Below are 21,303 nucleotides of genomic sequence, written 5' to 3'. Positions count from 1 at the left end.
CAGACGCGGCGGACAGAGCTGAGCAAAGCGAAAACTGCAGACGCGGCGGACAGAGCTGAGCAAAGCGAAAACCGCAGACGCGGCGGACAGAGCTGAGCAAAGCGAAAACCGCAGACGCGGCGGACAGAGCTGAGCAAAGCGAAAACCGCAGACGCGGCGGACAGAGCTGAGCAAAGCGAAAACCGCAGACGCGGCGGACAGAGCTGAGCAAAGCGAAAACCGCAGACGCGGCGGACAGAGCTGAGCAAAGCGAAAACCGCAGACGCGGCGGACAGAGCTGAGCAAAGCGAAAACCGCAGACGCGGCGGACAGAGCTGAGCAAAGCGAAAACCGCAGACGCGGCGGACAGAGCTGAGCAAAGCGAAAACCGCAGACGGGGCGGACAGAGCAGAGCAAAGCGAAAACCGCAGACGCGGCGGACAGAGCAGAGCAAAGCGAAAACCGCAGACGGGGCGGACAGAGCAGAGCAAAGCGAAAACCGCAGACGTGGCGGACAGAGCAGAGCAAAGCGAAAACCGCAGACGCGGCGAACAGAGCTGAGCAAAGCGAAAACCGCAGACGCGGCGGACAGAGCTGAGCAAAGCGAAAACCGCAGACGCGGTGGGAACAGGGCTCTGTTCACACGGAACAGACTAGAAGGGAAAGGCAGAACCAGATACCCACAGGGTACTTGCAGAGAAGTAGCGAGTGGACCACAAACTCACAAACGGAAGTACAGTGACAACGAGCAGGAGTTAGGTACGAGTTCAGACTCTGCAGAAAAAGGAATGGAACGGACATAGAGGCAAAACAGGTAAAGGATAGGAGAGAGTTCAGACAGGAACTGAGTGTACGGAGGAGACCGACACTGCAGCGGGATACAGGAGCGGGTCTGGGAATACGGCCCCCAGAGAGGCAGGACGGACAGGCAAGGAGCGTGTTCAGACTGGCCTGGAAATACAGCCTCCAGGAAGGCGGAACGAACAGGCAAGGAACGAGTACAGACTGCAGGTTAAGGTACACAGATAGGACACAGTACAGACACGGGAACTGATACAGCAAGGCAGGAGAGATAGACAGGACTCAGTTCAGACACAGGAACTGATACCGCAAGGCAGGAGACAAAGACAGGACTCAGTTCAGACACGGGAACTGATACCGCAAGGCAGGAGACATAGACAGGACTCAGTTCAGACACGGGAACTGATACCGCAAGGCAGGAGACAAAGAACGGGACCTGGCACCTTCAGAGTGCAAGCACACACTGAATGAAACACTATGCTCAGGCAGGGATAGATGGGAGCAGCTGAGCTATATACCAGGTGACAGACAGCAATAGGCTGAGGATGCACAAGGGGTGTGACCCACAGCAGGTACAAAAAGCAGGAAGTGATCGGGCGCCGCCCTTAAGCAGCAGAAACAGACAGACAGCAAGGAGGGAAGCCAGAAAGACATTCTGGACTGGAGATCAAGTGCGCGCTCTTGCACAGTGGGAGATGGACCACCATGCAAGGACGCCGCCAGGTATGTTACAGTACCCCCCCCCTTACGCCCCCTCTTCTTCAGGCCTGCCAGAATCTTCCGCAGGGAATTCGAGGACCAGTCGTTCACTTCAAGGAGATCACTTCCACAGTCCACAGGAAAAATTGATCTCATCTGGTTAGCTAGGATGCTACCTCCTATCCAGCCATCCTTGGCAACAGACGAAACGGGTGGAGTACCAGGAACAGCACACAAGGAAGTCTCTCTCCACATATTTTCAGGTGGCACCCCAGAGGGTACAGGAGACAACTGGAAGTCCTTCACCCGGTTGGAGGGGGACAGAGACTTGGGGGTAATCTCTGCTTCGAGGTACATCTTGTCAAGCTCACAGGAAGAAATAGACGGGTTATCGGGTACATAATGAGGAAAAGTCACTGTCTCTTTGTTATCTGGTGGTACCCCGGAGAATTCAGGAAACAACTGGAGGTCCTCCGCCGGGTCAGAAGAGTGCAGAGGCTCAGAGAAAACATCTGCTTCAGAGTACACTAGGTCGGACTCACTGGAGGAAGCAGGCGAGGTATCGGGTACCGAGTATAGGAAAGTCTCTGTCCATTCACCACCAGGTGGCACCCCAAAGGGTTCTGGAGACAACTGGGGGTACTCCGCCTGGTCAGAGGATGTAGAGACTCATGGGTAACCTCTGCTTCAGAGTACACAAGGTCGAACTCACTGAACGAAGCAGGCGAGGTATCAGATCCAGGATATAGGAAAGTCTCTGTCCATTCACCACCAGGTGGCACCCCGAAGGGTTCTGGAGACAACTGGAGGTCCTCTGCCTGGTCGGAGGGGTGTAGAGACTCGGGAGTGACCTCTGCTTCGGAGTACACTAGGTTGGACTCACTGAACGAAGCGAGCGAGGTATCAGGTACAGAGTATAGGAGAGTCTCTGTCCTTTCGCTACCAGGTAGCACCCCGTAGGGTTCTGGAGACGACTGGAGGTCCTCCGCCTGGTCGGAGGGGTGTAGAGACTCGGGAGTAACCTCTGCTTCGGAGTACACTAGGTTGGACTCACTGGACGAAGCGAGCGAGGTATCAGGTACAAAGTATAGGAGAGTCTCTGTCCTTTCGCTACCAGGTAGCACCCCGAAGGGTTCTGGAGACAACTGGAGGTCCTCCGCCTGGTCGGAGGGGTGGAGAGACTCGGGGGTAACTACCACTTTGGGGTACCCATTGTCAGGCTCACAGGACGAAGCGGACAAAGTATCGAGTACCGAGTGTAGAGAAGTCTCTCTCCATTTGTCATCGAGTGGTATCCCGGAGGATTCAGGAGGCAACAGGGGGTCCTCCGCCAGGTAGTAGAGGTGCACAGACTCAGAGGTAACCACAGCTTTGGAGCATCGTTGGACATGCACACCGGTTAAAGTGGGTGAAGCATCTGATGCCGGGTGCAGGAAGTTCTCCTGTGTGGAGTCTAGATGGGCAGAAGTCTCTTCGGGCAGGAGAACCGGTGCACTACCCACGCACATTACCCGTTGGGGATTCTCCGGGATACAGGGAGATGAAGCTTCAGTAGGGACTTCAAGGTTGGGGTCAGGAGGTCTCAGGGAGGACAGACCCTGGCGTGACGGCTTGCCTCTACGTCTAGCACATCTGGACTGCCTCTTGAGGTTGAGAGAAGTCTTCCGGGAAGCGTAGTCACCCTGTGAGGATTCTGGGTGGGCAGTAGTCTCATTGGGCTGGAGGACTATTGCGCTACCCACACACATTACCCATCGGGGCTGCTCCGGGATATTGGGAGGTGAAGCTTCAGCAGGAGCCTCCGGGTTAGGATCATCGAAGACCATTAGAAAGGCCACCAGGAAGGCCATTAGGTCCAGGAGGATTGGATCCTGTGTTTCATATAGGGGGTTGATCCATTCCAAGGCATCACCCGCCAGGTAAGACATAATGAATGCCACCTTAACCCGATCGGTGGGAAAACATAGAGGGTAGAACTTGAAGTGTAGCATGCATTGCTCCACAAATGCACGACTTTGTCTTGGATCCCCATAGTAACGTGGCGGATCCGCAGGAACAAGAGCAGATAGATCCATCTGGACGGGTGCGTAATTCGCCTGGAACTCAGCTGAGAAAAAAAAAATGTATTTATTTATTTTTAATGCATGTATTCGCTGGAAAACTTCTCAGAGAGCGAAGGCCGTGGGGCTCAACGGGAACCATGGCCTGAGCATGCTGTTATGCACACGCCCGGACTGACTGGCGTGTGCGTGTTTATGTAGTGATTCCACTGTGCCATGAACCGGAGAGTGCCTGGAGGGGCGTAACTAAGTATCTGCCCGATCCGACCAAGGTCGCACGACGGCATACGACGCCAGTGCACCAGGGAGGAACCGAGCAGAGGAACCAGGGTCTACTCCAGGTCAGACTCCAGACACGGCTGTTGACCCACACCGGGGAATACAGGAACAGGCAGACTAGAGCACAGGCTGGGTAGGGTCCAGTACAGACTGGGAGACAAATTCGAAACCGCAGACGCGGTAGACAGAGCTGAGCAAAGCGAAAACCGCAGACGCGGCGGACAGAGCTGAGCAAAGCGAAAACCGCAGACGCGGCGGACAGAGCTGAGAAAAGCGAAAACCGCAGACGCGGCGGACAGAGCTGAGCAAAGCGAAAACCGCAGACGCGGCGGACAGAGCTGAGCAAAGCGAAAACCGCAGACGCGGCGGACAGAGCTGAGCAAAGCGAAAACCGCAGACGCGGCGGACAGAGCTGAGCAAAGCGAAAACCGCAGACGCGGCGGACAGAGCTGAGCAAAGCGAAAACCGCAGACGCGGCGGACAGAGCTGAGCAAAGCGAAAACCGCAGACGCGGCGGACAGAGCTGAGCAAAGCGAAAACCGCAGACGGGGCGGACAGAGCAGAGCAAAGCGAAAACCGCAGACGCGGCGGACAGAGCAGAGCAAAGCGAAAACCGCAGACGGGGCGGACAGAGCAGAGCAAAGCGAAAACCGCAGACACGGCGGACAGAGCAGAGCAAAGCGAAAACCGCAGACGCGGCGAACAGAGCTGAGCAAAGCGAAAACCGCAGACGCGGCGGACAGAGCTGAGCAAAGCGAAAACCGCAGACTTGGTGGGAACAGGGCTCTGTTCACACGGAACAGACTAGAAGGGAAAGGCAGAACCAGATACCCACAGGGTACTTGCAGAGAAGTAGCGAGTGGACCACAAACTCACAAACGGAAGTACAGTGACAACGAGCAGGAGTTAGGTACGAGTTCAGACTCTGCAGAAAAAGGAATGGAACGGACATAGAGGCAAAACAGGTAAAGGATAGGAGAGAGTTCAGACAGGAACTGAGTGTACGGAGGAGACCGACACTGCAGCGGGATACAGGAGCGGGTCTGGGAATACGGCCCCCAGAGAGGCAGGACGAACAGGCAAGGAGCGTGTTCAGACTGGCCTGGAAATACAGCCTCCAGGAAGGTGGAACGAACAGGCAAGGAACGAGTACAGACTGCAGGTTAAGGTACACAGATAGGACACAGTACAGACACGGGAACTGATACAGCAAGGCAGGAGAGATAGACAGGACTCAGTTCAGACACGGGAACTGATACCGCAAGGCAGGAGACAAAGACAGGACTCAGTTCAGACACGGGAACTGATACCGCAAGGCAGGAGACATAGACAGGACTCGGTTCAGACACGGGAACTGATACCGCAAGGCAGTAGACAAAGAACGGGACCTGGCACCTTCAGAGTGCAAGCACACACTGAATGAAACACTATGCTCAGGCAGGGATAGATGGGAGCAGCTGAGCTATATACCAGGTGACAGACAGCAATAGGCTGAGGACGCACAAGGGGTGTGACCCACAGCAGGTACAAAAAGCAGGAAGTGATCGGGCGCCGCCCTTAAGCAGCAGAAACAGACAGACAGCAAGGAGGGAAGCCAGAAAGACATTCTGGACTGGAGATCAAGTGCGCGCTCTTGCACAGTGGGAGATGGACCACCATGCAAGGACGCCGCCAGGTATGTTACATGCACCACTTCTCTACAGCCCCTCTCATGCTGATCCAGAAGAACCGTCCTCTTAGCAGGAACTCCAGTTTCTTCCAGCCGAAGTGCCCCGCTCTGTCATGGTAAGCCTCCAGGACCATAGCTGCATCTCGCCTTGGGACGACTTGCCAGGTCAGCTCGTGCGTCCAGTGGTTGACGAGTCTTCTGCACAGCTTACCTTCATAGAGGAACAGCCTGCTCTTCTCTTTCCATAGCTGCTTGGCTTCCTCTGGGGCATCCGGATCTAGACGGACGTCTTCTCGGGTCAGCAGGTCTTTCACCATGCGGACTGCAGGGTCACTATCTTGGGTCTTGGCCCAGCTGTGGTGAGGTAGGGGATTGATCATGATGGTTGTTAAGTCTTCCTCCTTCACGCGGTGGGAATATTGAGTGGCCCCATACCGGTGGAATGCAGGGAGCTGTTATGAACTGCTACAAACACTAAGGAAAGAAAGGAAAACTGTCCCTACCATAGGACTAAGCTGATTCCCTACGATGCAGCGGGGGACCTGTTACTTGTGAACAGACCCGCCTAAGTCCTCGGCTAGTCCGAACGCTGACCTATAGATATAAGGGAGGGGTCCCTACAAGAACTAAGGACTGGGATATAGTTGGACACCTCCTAGCAGAAATTGTAGCAGAGCAAAGACAAACAAACAAACAGAAGTACTAGTGGTCAAAAGACCAAGCAAACTACAGAGTAAGGTACAAGGCACCTGGCTAGCTTAAGAGTAAATGTAACACTGAAGTCCTGCAAGGCCAGGAGGGCGGAGCTGGATTATATAGGCAAAAAGTCATGTGACCAGCAAAATAGAAAAAACTAACAGGAGGGTTCTAACAGTACCCCCTCTTCAATGAGGATCCTCCGGATCCTCCAGGCCCAGGTCTATCAGGAAACCTCCTGTGAAACGCTCCGACAAGTCTAGGAGCAGAGACATCATCCGCCCTTACCCAGGAGTTATCCTCGGGACCGAAACCCTTCCAAGCGACGAGATACTGCAATCTCCCTCTATGCCATCTAGAATTAAGAATGCGAGAAATTTCATATTCACCTTCTTCCTCCACCGGAGGAACAGAGACAGTGGCGTCCCTATCAGAAACATCAGCTTTTTTCAATAAGGAAACATGAAACACCGGATTAATCTTCCAGGAGGTAGGAACCTCCAACCTAACAGCAGATTGGTTAACTACCTGAAGCACCTTAATCGGACCTACAAACTTCGGGCCCAATTTCTTAGAAGGAATCCTCAACCGCAGATTCCTAGAGGACAACCAAACCATGTCACCAACAGTAAACAAAACCTCTTGACGTTTCCTGTCAAAGTACCTCTTGGATTTTTTGTTGGTCTCTTGAAGGTTACGACGTACATCAGTTCAAACTCTCTCCAAATCATCGGAAAAATTCTCCTCCTCCGGCACAGCCGATACCAATTTGGAGAATGACCCAAACGACGGATGTCTCCCAGTACAACAAAAAAAGGAGAACACCCAGCAGAAGAGGATGTATGGTTGTTAAGAGCAAATTCAGCCAGTGGCAGAAACTCAGACCACCCCTCTTGATTGTCAGCCACAAAACAATGCAAAAACTGTTCAACATCCTGGTTCTTTCTTTCTGTCTGTCCATTAGACTCAGGATGATAACCAGACGAAAATGACAAATGGACTCCCAACCTGTCACAAAAGGCACGCCAAAAACGAGCCACGAACTGAGGTCCCCTATCGGAAACAATGTCGGAAGGAACGCCATGGAGCCTGACAATTTCTTTAACAAAAGCCTTAGCGAGTGTCCTGGCGCAGGGCAGTTTGATGAAGGGAACCAAGTGACACATCTTGCTAAAATGGTCCACGACCACCCAGATAACAGTGAAACCCTCAGAGGCAGGAAGGTCAGTAATAAAATCCATAGCAAGATGCGTCCAAGGAGCACTAGGAACCTCCAGAGGGCAAAGCAACCCCGCAGCAGGAGCATGTGAAGACTTAGATCTAGCACACACAGTACATTGACGCACCCACTTAATGACTTCCATCTGCCACCCAGGCCACCAAAAACTGCGACCTACAAGTCTCTTAGTCTCCGAAATTCCTGGATGACCTGCCAACCGAGACTTATGACACTCCACAAACAAATCTCTCATAAAGTTCCTAGGCACAAACAACCTTCTATGGGGAGTGTTAGATGGGGCATCCTCCTGGGCTTTCAGAATCCCATCTTCCAAAACGGAGTCCAATGCTGCTATCACAACACCTTCCTGTAAAATGCTCTCCTCCTCCTCGGTACCAACCATGGGAGAAAAACTGCGAGATAAAGCATCAGCTTTTACATTCTTGGTACACGGGATGTAAGTAACAGAAAAATTAAACCGCGAAAAAAAAAGTGCCCACCTAGCTTGACGGGCATTCAAGCGCTTGGCAGCATCAAGATAGATCAGATTCTTACGATCAGTAAAAACCTGAATGGTAAATTTAGCACCTTCCAAGAGATGACGCCAATGTTCAAATGCGAGTTTAATCGCCAGCAATTCCCGATTACTGACATCGTAATTAAGTTCGGTCTCAGAAAATTTTTTTGAAAAAAAAAGCACAGGGATGTACTCCATCCTTGTTTTCCTGAGACAAAACAGCACCGACCCCCACCGAAGAAGCATCAACCTCGACCAAAAAAGGCTTGGTCTCATCAGGCTGCATAAGGATGGGGGCAGAACTGAACCTCTCCTTGAGATACACAAAAGCTTCAATGGCCTCAGTAGTCCACTGAACCGTATTCGCACCTTTCCTGGTGAGATCGGTCAGCGGCTTAACAATTATAGAAAAATTCTTAATGAATTTTCTGCAATAATTGGCGAAACCCAAAAATCTCTGTATTGGTTTCAAACTAATAGGCCTAGGCCATTCCTGCACCGCCTGAACCTTCACCGGATCCATCTCAAAGCCCTCACTGGAGATAATGTAGCCCAAAAAACTAATTCTCTGCACAGCGAACTCACATTTCTCCAGCTTAGCAAAAAGTGAATTGTCGCTTAACAACTGCAATACCTCACGTGCGCTCTGCCAATGAGACTCCAGATCCGGCGCAAAAATCAAAATGTCATCCAAATACAACACCACATTCTTACCGATCAACGGTCTTAGGATGTGTTTAATAAGGTTCTGAAAAAAAGCTGGTGCGTTGGTAAGACCAAAGGGCATAACCAGATTCTCAAAATGACCCACTGGAGTGTTAAAAGCAGTTTTCCACTCATCACCTTCCTTCATACGTAACAAATTGTATGCCCCCCGGAGATCAATCTTAGAGAACCACTTGGCCCCCACTAACTGGTTGAACAAGTCAGGAATTAATGGCAGTGGGTAGGAATTGCGTACTGTAATTTTATTAATTTCGCGAAAGTCCAGACATGGACGTTAACCGCCGTCCTTTTTTTTTCCAAAAAAAAATCCAACAACCACAGGTGACTTAGAAGGTCTAATGTGACCGGCGGCCAAGCTTGTCTGTATGTATTCCTCCAAGGCCTTTCTCTCAGGGATAGTAAGATTAAATAAGCGACTCTTGGGAAGAGTTGCTCCAGGGACAAACTCAATAGTACAATCATAGTCCCTATGAGGAGGCAAAACTTGCAACTCCTCCTCTGAAAAAACCTTCCAAAAATCCTGAATAGGTACAGGTAATTCCCCTCTTTCCACAGCAGCAATGCGACCGTTACAACATCTATCATAACACTTAGGACTCCAAGACTTAATTTCATTGGTAGACCAGTCCAGTACAGGATTGTGCAATTTTAACCAAGGTAACCCCAAAACCACTGGAGCAGGCAAATTATTTAACCGGTTCCCGACCGCCCACTGTAGATAAACGTCGGCGCTTGCTGGGCTCTGTGCAGCGCCGACGTTTAAAAACGGTGGGTGGTCTCGCAGCGCTCAGGACCCCCAGGGTCCTGCAAGCGCTGCGATTCCGGTGCAGAGCGTTAGCTCTGACAGGGGACATCATCGGGACCTGATTGGATCAGGTCCCAGTGATGTTAACCCTTTGCTATGTTCTATATGCCGCGATCTATAGTGATCGCGGCATATAGAAGATAGACAGAGGAGAGGGGGTCGTCTTACTTACCTCTCCGACGACCCCTGATACCTTCCAGGACCTGGGGTAGCTATGGCAGCTGGAGGTCACATGACCACCTCCAGATCTGCCATATATGGTGTCCTGCCTGGCTCAGCCTGCAGCTGAAGCCTGGCAGGAGACACGGTGTGAAACAGTCAGCAAAGATCTCATGTAATGTAATACATGTCTATTACATTACATGAGATCAGTGATCAGAAAAATAAAAATTAATGTCCCATACAGGGACTAAGTAAAAATGTAAAAAAAAAGTAAAAAAAAAGTTTTTAAACTGTTAAAAAAAAAATCACAAAATAAATAAAAAATAAATAAAATATTAAACCAATAAATCCGTATATTTTTACAAAACCAAAAAAAGTACACATATTTGGTATCACCGCGTCCGAAACAACCCAAGCTATAAAAGTGTCACACAAATTAACTCCTTCTGTGCACACCGTAATAAAAATAAATAAAAAACGGGGCAAAAAAATATGCTTTTTCATCATATCGCCAAACAAAAAGTGGAAAAAAATGCGATCAAAAAGCAAAATAGAAATAAAAATGGTACCGCTGAAAACGTCATCTTGTTCCGCAAAAAAAAAGCTGCCATACAGCTCCATCAGCCGAAAAATAAAAAAGTTATAGCGCTCAGAATAAAGCAATGCAAAAAAAATATTTTTTTCTATAAAATTGTTTTATTGTGTAAAAGCGCCAAAAAATAAAAAAAATACAGTAAGTGTAGCATCGCTGTAAATGTACTGACCCGAAGAATAACGCTGCCTGATCACTTTTACCACACGCAGAACGGCATAAAAAAAAACCCTCAAAAAACAATTCCTGAATTGTTGGTTTTTGTTAATTTTACCTCCCAAAAAACGGAATAGAAAGCGATCAAAAAATGTCACGTACCCAAAAATGGTACCAATAAAAATGTCAACTCGTCCCGCAAAAAACAAGCAATCACATGACTCTGTCAGCCAAAATATAGAAAAATTATAGCTCTCAAAATATGGTGATGCAAAAACTAGATTTTGCAAAAAAAAGCGTCTTTTAGTCTGTGACAGCTGTCAATCATAAAAACCCGATATGATTCTGGTATCGCTGTAATCACACCGACCCGAAGAATAAAGTAATCTAATCAGTTATATCACACGAGGAAAGGAGTAAAAAATAAATAAAACCAATTCTTCACCTGCTACTGATTTGTTTATTATGTCTCCCAAAGATCGCAGTAAGGCTCTGCCCACATTTATCCTGCGCTCTGCGCTGAGCGCTTACACAAGAGTTTCCGTGTAAATCTCTGAAATACGTGATTCAGACAAAACCCATGACAGAAGATTCCCTCTAATGAGGCAGATATAGGCCACTGTGGATGCCGTCTGGCCTGGGATCCCACGGTGTCACTTGTTTTAGGCGTGCATAAAAGTGCGGTTGGCCACAGTTTTGTGCACTTCTGAAAAAAAGGACACCGCTAAACAGAGGCCAGACGGAGTCCAGAGTAACTCTGCTGCCTCATTATAGTGAATGGATCCTGCAGGGGTTTCATCTGAATTACATCACTTGGAAATTTAGATGGAAACCCCGATGTAAGTGCTCAGCCTAGAGCGCCGGATAAATGTTACGTAAAATGTTCCCAATAAAATCTTCAACTCAGTCCTCAAAAAAAGCTAGTCCCCACTCAGGTCCGTCATCTGTTAAAAATATAAGGGACTTCCAAGTTACTGGTAGCAGAAAGGCTCTGGAAAAGCGAAATGGCCCTTGCCCCCCAAAAGAAATTCAGAAAATGTTGTGCTCCCAAATTCAAATGCCTATTCTACAATAATTTGTTCTCCAATTGTCAAATAGCACTCCGTCCCCCCAGATCTCGCCGTATGGCTGAGTGGTACAATACAGCCACATATGGGGTATTGCCACTTTTAGTAGAAATTGTGTGACACATTTCGGCACCATTTTTACCCATTGCCCTGTGTGAAAATGTAAAATCTGAGGGTAAAACATTTTTTTGTGGTAAAAATATAATTATGCTTTTTTCACTGCCCAATGGTATAAATTTAAAAATTAAAAAATACTCACTACTTCCCTAGATGAATTCCTTGAGAGATGTAGTTTACAAAATGGGGTCACTTGTGGGGGTTTCTGCTGTTTAGGCATGTCAGCGACTCTTCAAATGTGACATGGTGTCTGCCACCTATCCCAGCCAACATAGCGCTCCTTTCTCTTCCGAACCCTGCCGTACACCAAAGCAGTGCTTTTCCCCCACATATGGGGTATCGGCGTACTCAGGAGAAATTGCACAACAAATTTCATGGTGCAATTTATCCTGTTACCCTTATGATAATGCAAAATTAGGGAATGAAAAACATTTTTTTGTGGGAAAAATGTGAAAATTGTATTTTTACGGCTCAATATTATAAACTTCTGTGAAGCACTTGGGGTGCAAGGTGCTCACCACACATCTAGATAAGTTTCCTAAGGGGTCTAGTTTCCAAAATGGTGGCACTTGTGGGGGGTTTCCACTGTTTAGGCACATTAGGGGCCCCCCAAATGCGACATGGCGTCTGCTAATTATTCAAACAAATTTTCCATTCAAAAAGTCAAATGGCGCTCCTTCCCTTTCAAACCCTGCCATGCGCCCAAACAGTAATTTGCCTCCACATATGGGGTATCGGCGTGTTCAGGAGAAATTGCACAACAAATTTCATGGTGCAATTTATCCTATTACCCTTATGATAATGCAAAATTAAGGGATGAAAAACGGTTTTGTGGGAAAAATGTGAAAATTTTATTTTTACAGCTCAATATTATAAACTTCTGTGAAGCACCTTGGGGTTCAAGGTGCTCACCACACATCTAGATAAGTTCCCTAAGGGGTCTAGTATCCAAAATGGTGTCACTTGTGGGGGGTTTCCACTGTTTAGGCACATCAGGGGCTCCCCAAATGCAACATGGCGTCCGCTAATTATTCAAACAAATTTTACATTCAAAAAGTCAAATGGAGCTCCTTCCCTTTCAAACCCTGCCGTGCGCCCAAACAGTGGTTTGCCTCCACATATGGGGTATCGGCGTGTTCAGGAGAAACTGCACAATAAATTTCATGGTGCAATTTATCCTATTACCCTTATGATAATGCAAAATTAAGGGATATAAAACGTTTTTGTGGGAAAAATGTGAAAATTTTATTTTTACAGCTCAATATTATAAACTTCTGTGAAGCACCTTGGGGTTCAAGGTGCTCACCTCACATCTAGATATGTTCCCTAAGGGGTCTAGTTTCCAAAATGGTGTCACTTGTGGGAGGTTTCCACTGTTTAGGAACATCAGGGGCTCTCCAAACGCAACATGGCGTCTGCTAATTATTCAGACAAATTTTACATTCAAAAAGTCTAATGGCGCTCCTTCCCTTCCGAGCCCTGCAGTGCGCCCAAACAGTGGTTTTCCCTCACATATGGGGTATCAGCGCGCTCAAGAGAAATTGCGCAAAAAAATTTGGGGTCCATTTTTTCCTGTTACCCCTGTGAAAATAAAAAAAATTAGGTCTAAAGTAACATTTTTGTGAAAAAAGTTAAATGTTAATTTTTTTCTTCCACATTCCAAAAATTCCTGTGAAGCACCTGAAGGGTTAATAAAGTTCTTGAATGTGGTTTTGAGCACCTTGAGGGGTGCAGTTTTTAGAATGGTGTCACTTTTGGGTATTTTCTGTCATAAAGACCCCTCAAATTGACTTCAAATATGATATGGTCCCTAAAAAAATGTTTTTGTAAATTTTGTTGGAAAAATGAGAAATCGCTGGTCAACTTTTAACCCTTATAGCTCCCTAACAAAAAAAAAATTTTGGTTCCAAAATTGTGCTGATGTAAAGTAGACATGTGGGAAATGTTATTTATTAACTATTTTGTGTGACATATCTCTCTGATTTAAGGGCATGAAAATTCAAAGTTTGAAAATTGCAAAATTTTCAAAATTTTTGCCAAATTTCCGATTTTTTCACAAATAAACGCAAGTGATATCAAAGAAATTTTACCACTATCATGAAGTACAATATGTCACGAAAAAACAATCTCAGAATCAGGGGAATCCGTTGAAGCGTTCCAGAGTAATTACTTCATAAAGTGACAGTGGTCAGAATTGAAAAAATTGGCCCGGTCACGAAGGGAAAAACAGGCTCTGGTGCGAAGTGGTTAAAACATTATCTTTCTTATTATTCTAACATTTGGCAAATATTAAAAATTATGGTAATCCTAATTGACCTAAAACGGGAAAGGTTTATTCTTATTTCATGTCAGATTTTGAGAAAAACATGCATATGTGTCTTTTTATATAGTGTATGTAAACTTCTGGTTTCAACTGTATATATGTATATATGTGCACATCTCATTGCTATAGCAAATCAGTGGGAGTCATCAACAGTGATAAAATAATAGAAAAAAAGGAAGAAAATTGAATCCTTAGAGGAAAAGTAAGATGATTTGTCTAAAAAATGCCAGTGTAAGGAGGCTCGTAAGCTCCCCGGGGAGCCATTGCATGGTTTATAAGCCTCCTTACTCTGGCATTTCACTCTCCTCACTAGGATCTAAGGGGTAAAGTTTTTCCTTCTGAAGTCTCTCACACAGCTAAATCAGATCTCATGCTTTGCACTGCTGAGGGGCAACACCCCGAAACACCATGGCTGCAAATTGAGATTCTAGTTTCCCATTTATCCTAAATCATGTGGAAAGGCTTGTTAAAAGGTTGATATTGACTTTTAGGATTGCTACTTCCAATAGGTGGCACTGGAAGAGACAGTTTGCAAGTTTTGGGTAGAATTTCTCTTCAATAAAAATACTTTTTGATTACACCAGTGATTTTTTTCCTTTCTCTACAGACTGGACCAGTCATTGGGGAAGCCCTCGCTGTTTCTTTCTGGATAGATTCCACTTCCTACCACTATGAAATGGAATAAATGCTATGTTTTAGAGAAATTAACAATAGTAATGATAATAATCTGACACCATATGATGGCAAATCCAAGCAACATGCCGTCATTTGTAACAATGGGAAAGCCTTTTTTTAAGAGGTTGTCCAGAATAAGGATGCCATATTTCATCGCTTTGTGGAAAAATAGGTAAATCGTTTCTCATGTTATATTCTCTGAACTGTAAATCGTAAACAGTTTCACAAATTTGGTTGAATGCCAGTAGACCCAAAAAAATGCTAATTTCTAATAGTAAATTTAAAAATGACTTTTTTTTACTTTTATTTATTTCCAGATAAAGTGAAAGATCGAGGCTCTAATACAATTGGGTCAAGATTGAACCGTGTCGAGGACAAGGTAAGAAAATAAGATAAAACCATATATATTTATATTATGCACAGCTACTACTTACACATACACACATGGAGTACAGGATATACAGACAATTACCACATACTACATACAGAATATTCCTCACTCTCTGAAAAAGTGTAAAATACATAATGGCGCATCCAGACACCAATTCTACAGTGCTGCTCATACACTGCAAAGAGTCTAAATACCTGTGGTCATCTGTGACTTGCACACACAAGTTAAGGTGGCCACACACAATAACTGAACGTTGATTGCTGGTTCGGCCGTCCACTACCTCTCCCAACTCTCATACACGAGAAGGTTTGGCTTGGTTAAATGTTCATGTGTTTTCAAAGTGGAGAACTGTGAAAATCACTGCCAAACGGCTCTGGCAGCAGCTTATCACCTGAATAACAAAAGGGTCGGGCATTAAGGGTCAGGCAGTTTGAATTTTACCTCCTCTGACCTCATCTGTCAGGGAAGAGTCTGGATGTCCCCTTAGACTATTAGCTTAGTCTATTGTGTATGGAGGCTTAAAGGGGTTTTCCATTACTCAGACAACTACATCTCAATCCATATGTGTGTCCCCCAGTAAAATAATAACACCTATACTCAACTCCAGTGCCAGCACTATTCCAGCGGTGTCTGCACTGGCTCTCCTGGGGATTGCGTGTGTCATGGGTGTGTCAGAAGTGACAGACAGTCATCCTGCAGTTGGTTGCAGGAGATCTCTTCATTTGGCCTTACAGACAACTTCTTAGAATATGTATCTCTAGGACCCAGGGGCTAGCTTCCTCGGGCTAATTAACACCCTGGCCTGGATGTATAAATACCTGTTGTGAGCCAGAGGGAGGTGCCAGCGATATTCATTGCCCCTTGTGAAGGCTTGAGCAAGAGCAGTACTTCTATCTCTCTGGTGCTAGAGAACGTGTGCGCATTTGTCTGGAGTCGAGTAAAGCTAAGCGATTTTCCCTTGTTTGTCCCCCCTTGTTGTCTTTAGTGTTCAGTGGGGATCAACTAGTGCTCATCCTTTCTGTTCCCTAGCCTGAGCCTAATGCCAGGGATAGACAGGCTGAGGTATGCTTGCGGCGATTGGTGAAGAACCAATAAAGGGACATTAGTGGAGACAGGGTGACACTAGATCAGCCTAGGAGTTCTCCACTCCCCACTTTCCCTAGTCTGGGTTCCCTTTCCGTTTTCCCTTTGTGTTGCACTTAGTCTTTCCCACACCTTGCGTGACAGCATGACATTATGTCTCATGATTCCTAGGGGCAATCAGTGCTGACTTTACTCTTCCCGCCTTTGGCCAACTTGCATACATCCAGAGGAAGTGAGAGATGTTGCTGCTCTTACTTCCTCCGGATGTACAGGTATGTGCTATAACTGGAGGCAGGAAGAGTGAAACCAGCGCTGATTGGCAGCAGGGATCACTTGACATAACAATGTCACGTGATCCCAAGGAGAGCCAATGCCGACACGGCTGGAACACTGGAAGGGAGTATAGGTGTTATTATTTTACTGAGGGCAAAAATATATATATGGAGAAGGAGATGTCCGAGTAGTAGAAAACCCCTTTAAGTGTTGGCTACTACTTTCATGGATGTGGACAGAAAGCTCTTTCTGAGTTCATTAAGTAGTTCAATCTGACAAAGGTTTCCAATAGAGTTGGTGCGAGTCAATTCGCAGGACCCAGTCCATCAGCCACATCCATAATCTGTGACGGCTGCATCGGAGCCCTGAGAACCACCTCCTACATCCCGGCATCCACAGCTGTTCTACTGATTAGCCGGCCTGATGCAATGTCACATATGCATCATGCTGTAACCATAAAGATGCAGCTAATCAGAAGAGAAGCAGGGAATCTTGGAAGGTAGAAGGCAGGTCTTGAGGCTCCTGTCCAGCATCCAAAGATTACTGACGTGGCTGATGGACCCAGTGCTGCGAAAAGAATCGCACCAACTATAGTTTTCAATTAAAACAACAATGTCTAAATGGCTAACCAATATTGCATTAAAGGATCTATCTACTTTATTTCTCCCCAAAACTGTGCCTCTCTTGTCCATGGGGTGTGTCTGGTATTGCAACTCAGTGCCCCATTGATTTGGTTAGGGATAAGCTACAATATCAGGCAGCGCTCATGGGTAGTGTGAAATGTGTATGGAGTGTGGTCTGTATCTATGCTATTCTCTTTGTTTGAATTTTTTTTTATATATTTGTAGGTAACTCAAATGGATCATAAACTCAATCTCATAACCGATATGATTCACCACCTGATAGCAAACCAACAAAGCGGTCAGTCTACCAACAGAACACCGCACCGGAGCAACTCTCTGAACGACGGGAGCAACCTCTCCAGTACTCTGCCTACCGACCAACAGTTACAGGGCCAAGACGAGACCAAGATAATGCATCTTGATGAACAAACACAAACTAGTTCTTCTACTGTCCTCAATGCAGATATTCATTATTTTAATGAATGCATTTATAAGCAGAAAGTAAAATGAATGATGAAATTAGACTGAGTATCGAATAAGTGTGTAACACTGTAAAGGACGTCTTGTCTATTCTCTGTAGATCCTATCAGGGTTCATTGAAGGTTTCTTAGAGGAAGGGACATGGAACATATGTGTATTGCTCCATGTAGAAACATGCAAGAAAGCATCTCATACATTGATGAATCCTTTCTCAGGAAGATTGTAGCTCATCGGCCTGTGGGATCGTAAATCGCTACGGGTCGTGCTGTAAAACTGGCAATACAACTGAACAATTACCCTGATTTTTTTTATTGTATTAAAATACACTTTTTACATTGATTTTCAATTTTTGGGGGGCCTAAAATGAAAATTCATTTGAGAAAAATAGAAATAAATATTGTACTGTAGAAAATTACACTTCTTTTTTTTTACAATGTATTTTTGGTAAAAATGGTATTAAAGAGTTAATTTTTCTTTATGATTTCTGATCACAATTTTTTTTTTCTAGAATATTTTTTGACATCTGATCAAATGTATTGTATTTTCTCAAAAATGTTGATATTTGCACATTGATTGGTTTAAAACAGTGATGGCGAATCTTTTAGAGACCGAGTGCCCAAACTGCAATCCAAAACCCACTTATTTATCGCCAAGTGCCAACACGGCAATTTATCCTAAATATTGAGGTTTTACTGATACAAACAACTGATACAAAGAGCAGGCGAGGGCAGCATAGAGCAGCCACAGACAGGAGCAGGGGTAAGAGACTGCAGAAATAAAGAATGTGCTCACCCACATCCTGGTATATATGCTGGCCCTACCCTCAATCCTGGTATATATGCTGGTCCTCCCCTCAATCCTGGTATATATGCTGGCCCTCCCCTCAATCCTGGTATATGTGCTGGCCCTCCCCTCAATCCTGGTATATATGCTGCCCCCCCCTCAATCCTGGTATATATGCTGGCCCTCCCCTCAATCCTGGTATATATGCTGGCCCTCCCTTCAATCCTGGTATATATGCTGGCCCTCCCCTCAATCCTGGTATATATGCTGGCCCTCCCCTGAATCATGGTATATATGATGGCCCTCCCCTCAATCCTGGTATATATGCTGGCCCTCCCCTCAATCCTGGTATATATGCTGGCCCTCCCCTCAATCCTGGTATATATGCTGGCCCTCCCCTCAATCCTGGCATATATGCTGGCCCTCCCCTCAATCCTGGTATATATGCTGCCCCCCCTCAATCCTGGTATATATGCTGGCACTCCCCTGAATCCTGGTATATATGCTGGCCCTCCCTTCAATCCTGGTATATATGCTGGCCCTCCCCTCAATCCTGGTATATATGCTGGCCCTCCCTTCAATCCTGGTATATATGCTGGCCCTCTCTTCAATCCTGGTATATATGCTGGCCCTCTCCTTAATCCTGGTATATATGCTGGCCCTCCCCTCAATCCTGGTATATATGCTGGCCCTCCCCTCAATCCTGGTATAAATGCTGGCCCTCCCCTCAATCCTGGTATATATGCTGCCCTCCCCTCAATCCTGGTATATATGCTGGCCCTCCCCTCAATCCTGGTATATATGCTGCCCTCCCCTCAATCCTGGTATATATGCTGGCCCTCCCCTCAATCCTGGTGTATATGCTGGCCCTCCCCTCAATCCTGGTATATATGCTGGCCCTCCCCTCAATCCTGGTATATATGCTGGCCCTCCCTTCAATCCTGGTATATATGCTGGCCCTCTCCTCAAACCTGGTATATATGCTGGCCCTCCCCTCAATCCTGGTATATATGCTGGCCCTCCCCTCAATCCTGGTATATATGCTGGCCCTCCCCTCAATCCTGGTATAAATGCTGGCCCTCCCCTCAATCCTGGTATATATGCTGCCCTCCCCTCAATCCTGGTATATATGCTGGCCCTCCCCTCAATCCTGGTATATATGCTGGCCCTCCCCTCAATCCTGGTATATATGCTGGCCCTCCCCTCAATCCTGGTATGTATGCTGGCCCTCCCCTCAATCCTGGTATATATGCTGGCCCTCCCCTCAATCCTCGTAAATATGCTGGCCCTCCCCTCAATCCTGGTATATATGCTGCCCTCCCCTCAATCCTGGTATATATGCTGGCCCTCCCCTCAATCCTGGTATATATGCTGGCCCTCCCCTCAATCCTCGTATATATGCTGGCCCTCCCCTCAATCCTGGTATATATGCTGGCCCTCCCCTCAATCCTGGTATATATGCTGGCCCTCCCCTCAATCCTGGTATATATGCTGGCCCTCCCCTCAATACTGGTATATATGCTGGCCCTCCCCTCAATCCTGGTATATATGCTGGCCCTCCCCTCAATCCTCGTAAATATGCTGGCCCTCCCCTCAATCCTGGTATATATGCTGCCCTCCCCTCAATCCTGGTATATATGCTGGCCCTCCCCTCAATCCTGGTATATATGCTGGCCCTCCCCTCAATCCTCGTATATATGCTGGCCCTCCCCTCAATCCTGGTATATATGCTGGCCCTCCCCTCAATCCTGGTATATATGCTGGCCCTCCCCTCAATCCTGGTATATATGCTCCTCCCCCCCCCCCAGCCATTGTGCATCCCATATTAAAAAAAAAAAAAAAAAACATAATAAACCCTCCTCCTCACCTTCCTTCTTCTCCCGCGCAGCGTCCTCTCCTGTAGTCGGCACATCTAGCTGAAGTGTATTGCAGCGCACGTACTAGCCAGGTCTGTGCGCGCTGCAGTACACGCTGCCGGCCAATCAGAGGCCAGCGGCCGCTGGCCTCTGATTGGCCTGCCGACGTCATGCTGGCCTCTGATTGGCCTGCAGCCGCTTCTGATTGTCCGGAAGTCGCTAGCCTCTGATTGGCCGGCCAACGTCATGCTGGTCTCTGATTGGCCAGAAGCCGCAGGCCTCTGATTGGCCGGCCGAATTCATGCTGGCCTCTGATTGGAAGGAAGCCGCTGGCCTCTGATTGGCCGGCTGACGTCATGCTGGCCTCTGATTGGCCGGCAGACGCTGGCCTCTGATTGACCGGTCGACGTCATGCTGGCCTCTGATTGGCCGGCAGCCGCTTCTGATTGTCCGGAAGCCGCAGGCCTCTGATTGTCCGGCCGAATTCATGCTGGCCTCTGATTGACCGGCCGATGTCATGCTGGCCTCTGATTGGCCGGCAGCGTGTATTGCAGCGCACGGGCCTGGCTAGTTCGTGCGCTGCAATACACTTCAGCTCGATGTGTTTCCGTCCGAGAGAGATCGCACATCTAGCTGCAGTAGCGGAGCTGGTGCCGGCACTCGGCGGCTCAGAGTTCTCCCCCGCCGGCCCGATCCAGTAGCGCTAGTGCTGCGGCCATGGTGCCCCCCAGGAGGGCTCTGCTGCCCCCTCTGCACGCTGCCATAGGTTCCCAGCACTGGTGTAAAGCATTTCTTCTTTTACAGCTGACGACCCAAAATTGGGGATATTCTGAAAAAAAATAAAATGGCCAGTCTGCATTATATATGGTGGAAGTGAGAATGTATCATCTGGATAAGGGGGTGGTCTTCACAGAGGGGTCTATGGAGAGATGTCACTTTATAAGAAGCACATAGCATGGAATACCGGGGGGAAGCCTTCTGGCTCCTTATGTTGCTCCAGTCCGGAATGCTCCACTATGGTCCATCCTTCTATAGTTCTTCTCTTACACTTTCTGCTGGTCGGTATATGGACGTATTCACTCTATGCTGACAGGCGCTCCCTTAGTATAGCCCATGTAATGCACGGCACCACAATGTTGTAGGTTCTGACTACTGTGTAAAAAAACACCCACCCAGAGACCGGCCATAATCTTATAGTCTGGGTGTGAATACGCTGTAGGTAGAGCTACACTTTTGTTGTGGAAATTTTGGTAATTTTATTTACCTTTTTGC

This window comes from Phyllobates terribilis, unplaced genomic scaffold (genome assembly GCF_046119375.1).
Source record: "Phyllobates terribilis strain yellow unplaced genomic scaffold, ASM4611937v1 Scaffold_304__1_contigs__length_2301189, whole genome shotgun sequence".
NCBI lineage: Eukaryota > Metazoa > Chordata > Amphibia > Anura > Dendrobatidae > Phyllobates > Phyllobates terribilis.
This window is presented reverse-complemented; position numbering follows the sequence as displayed.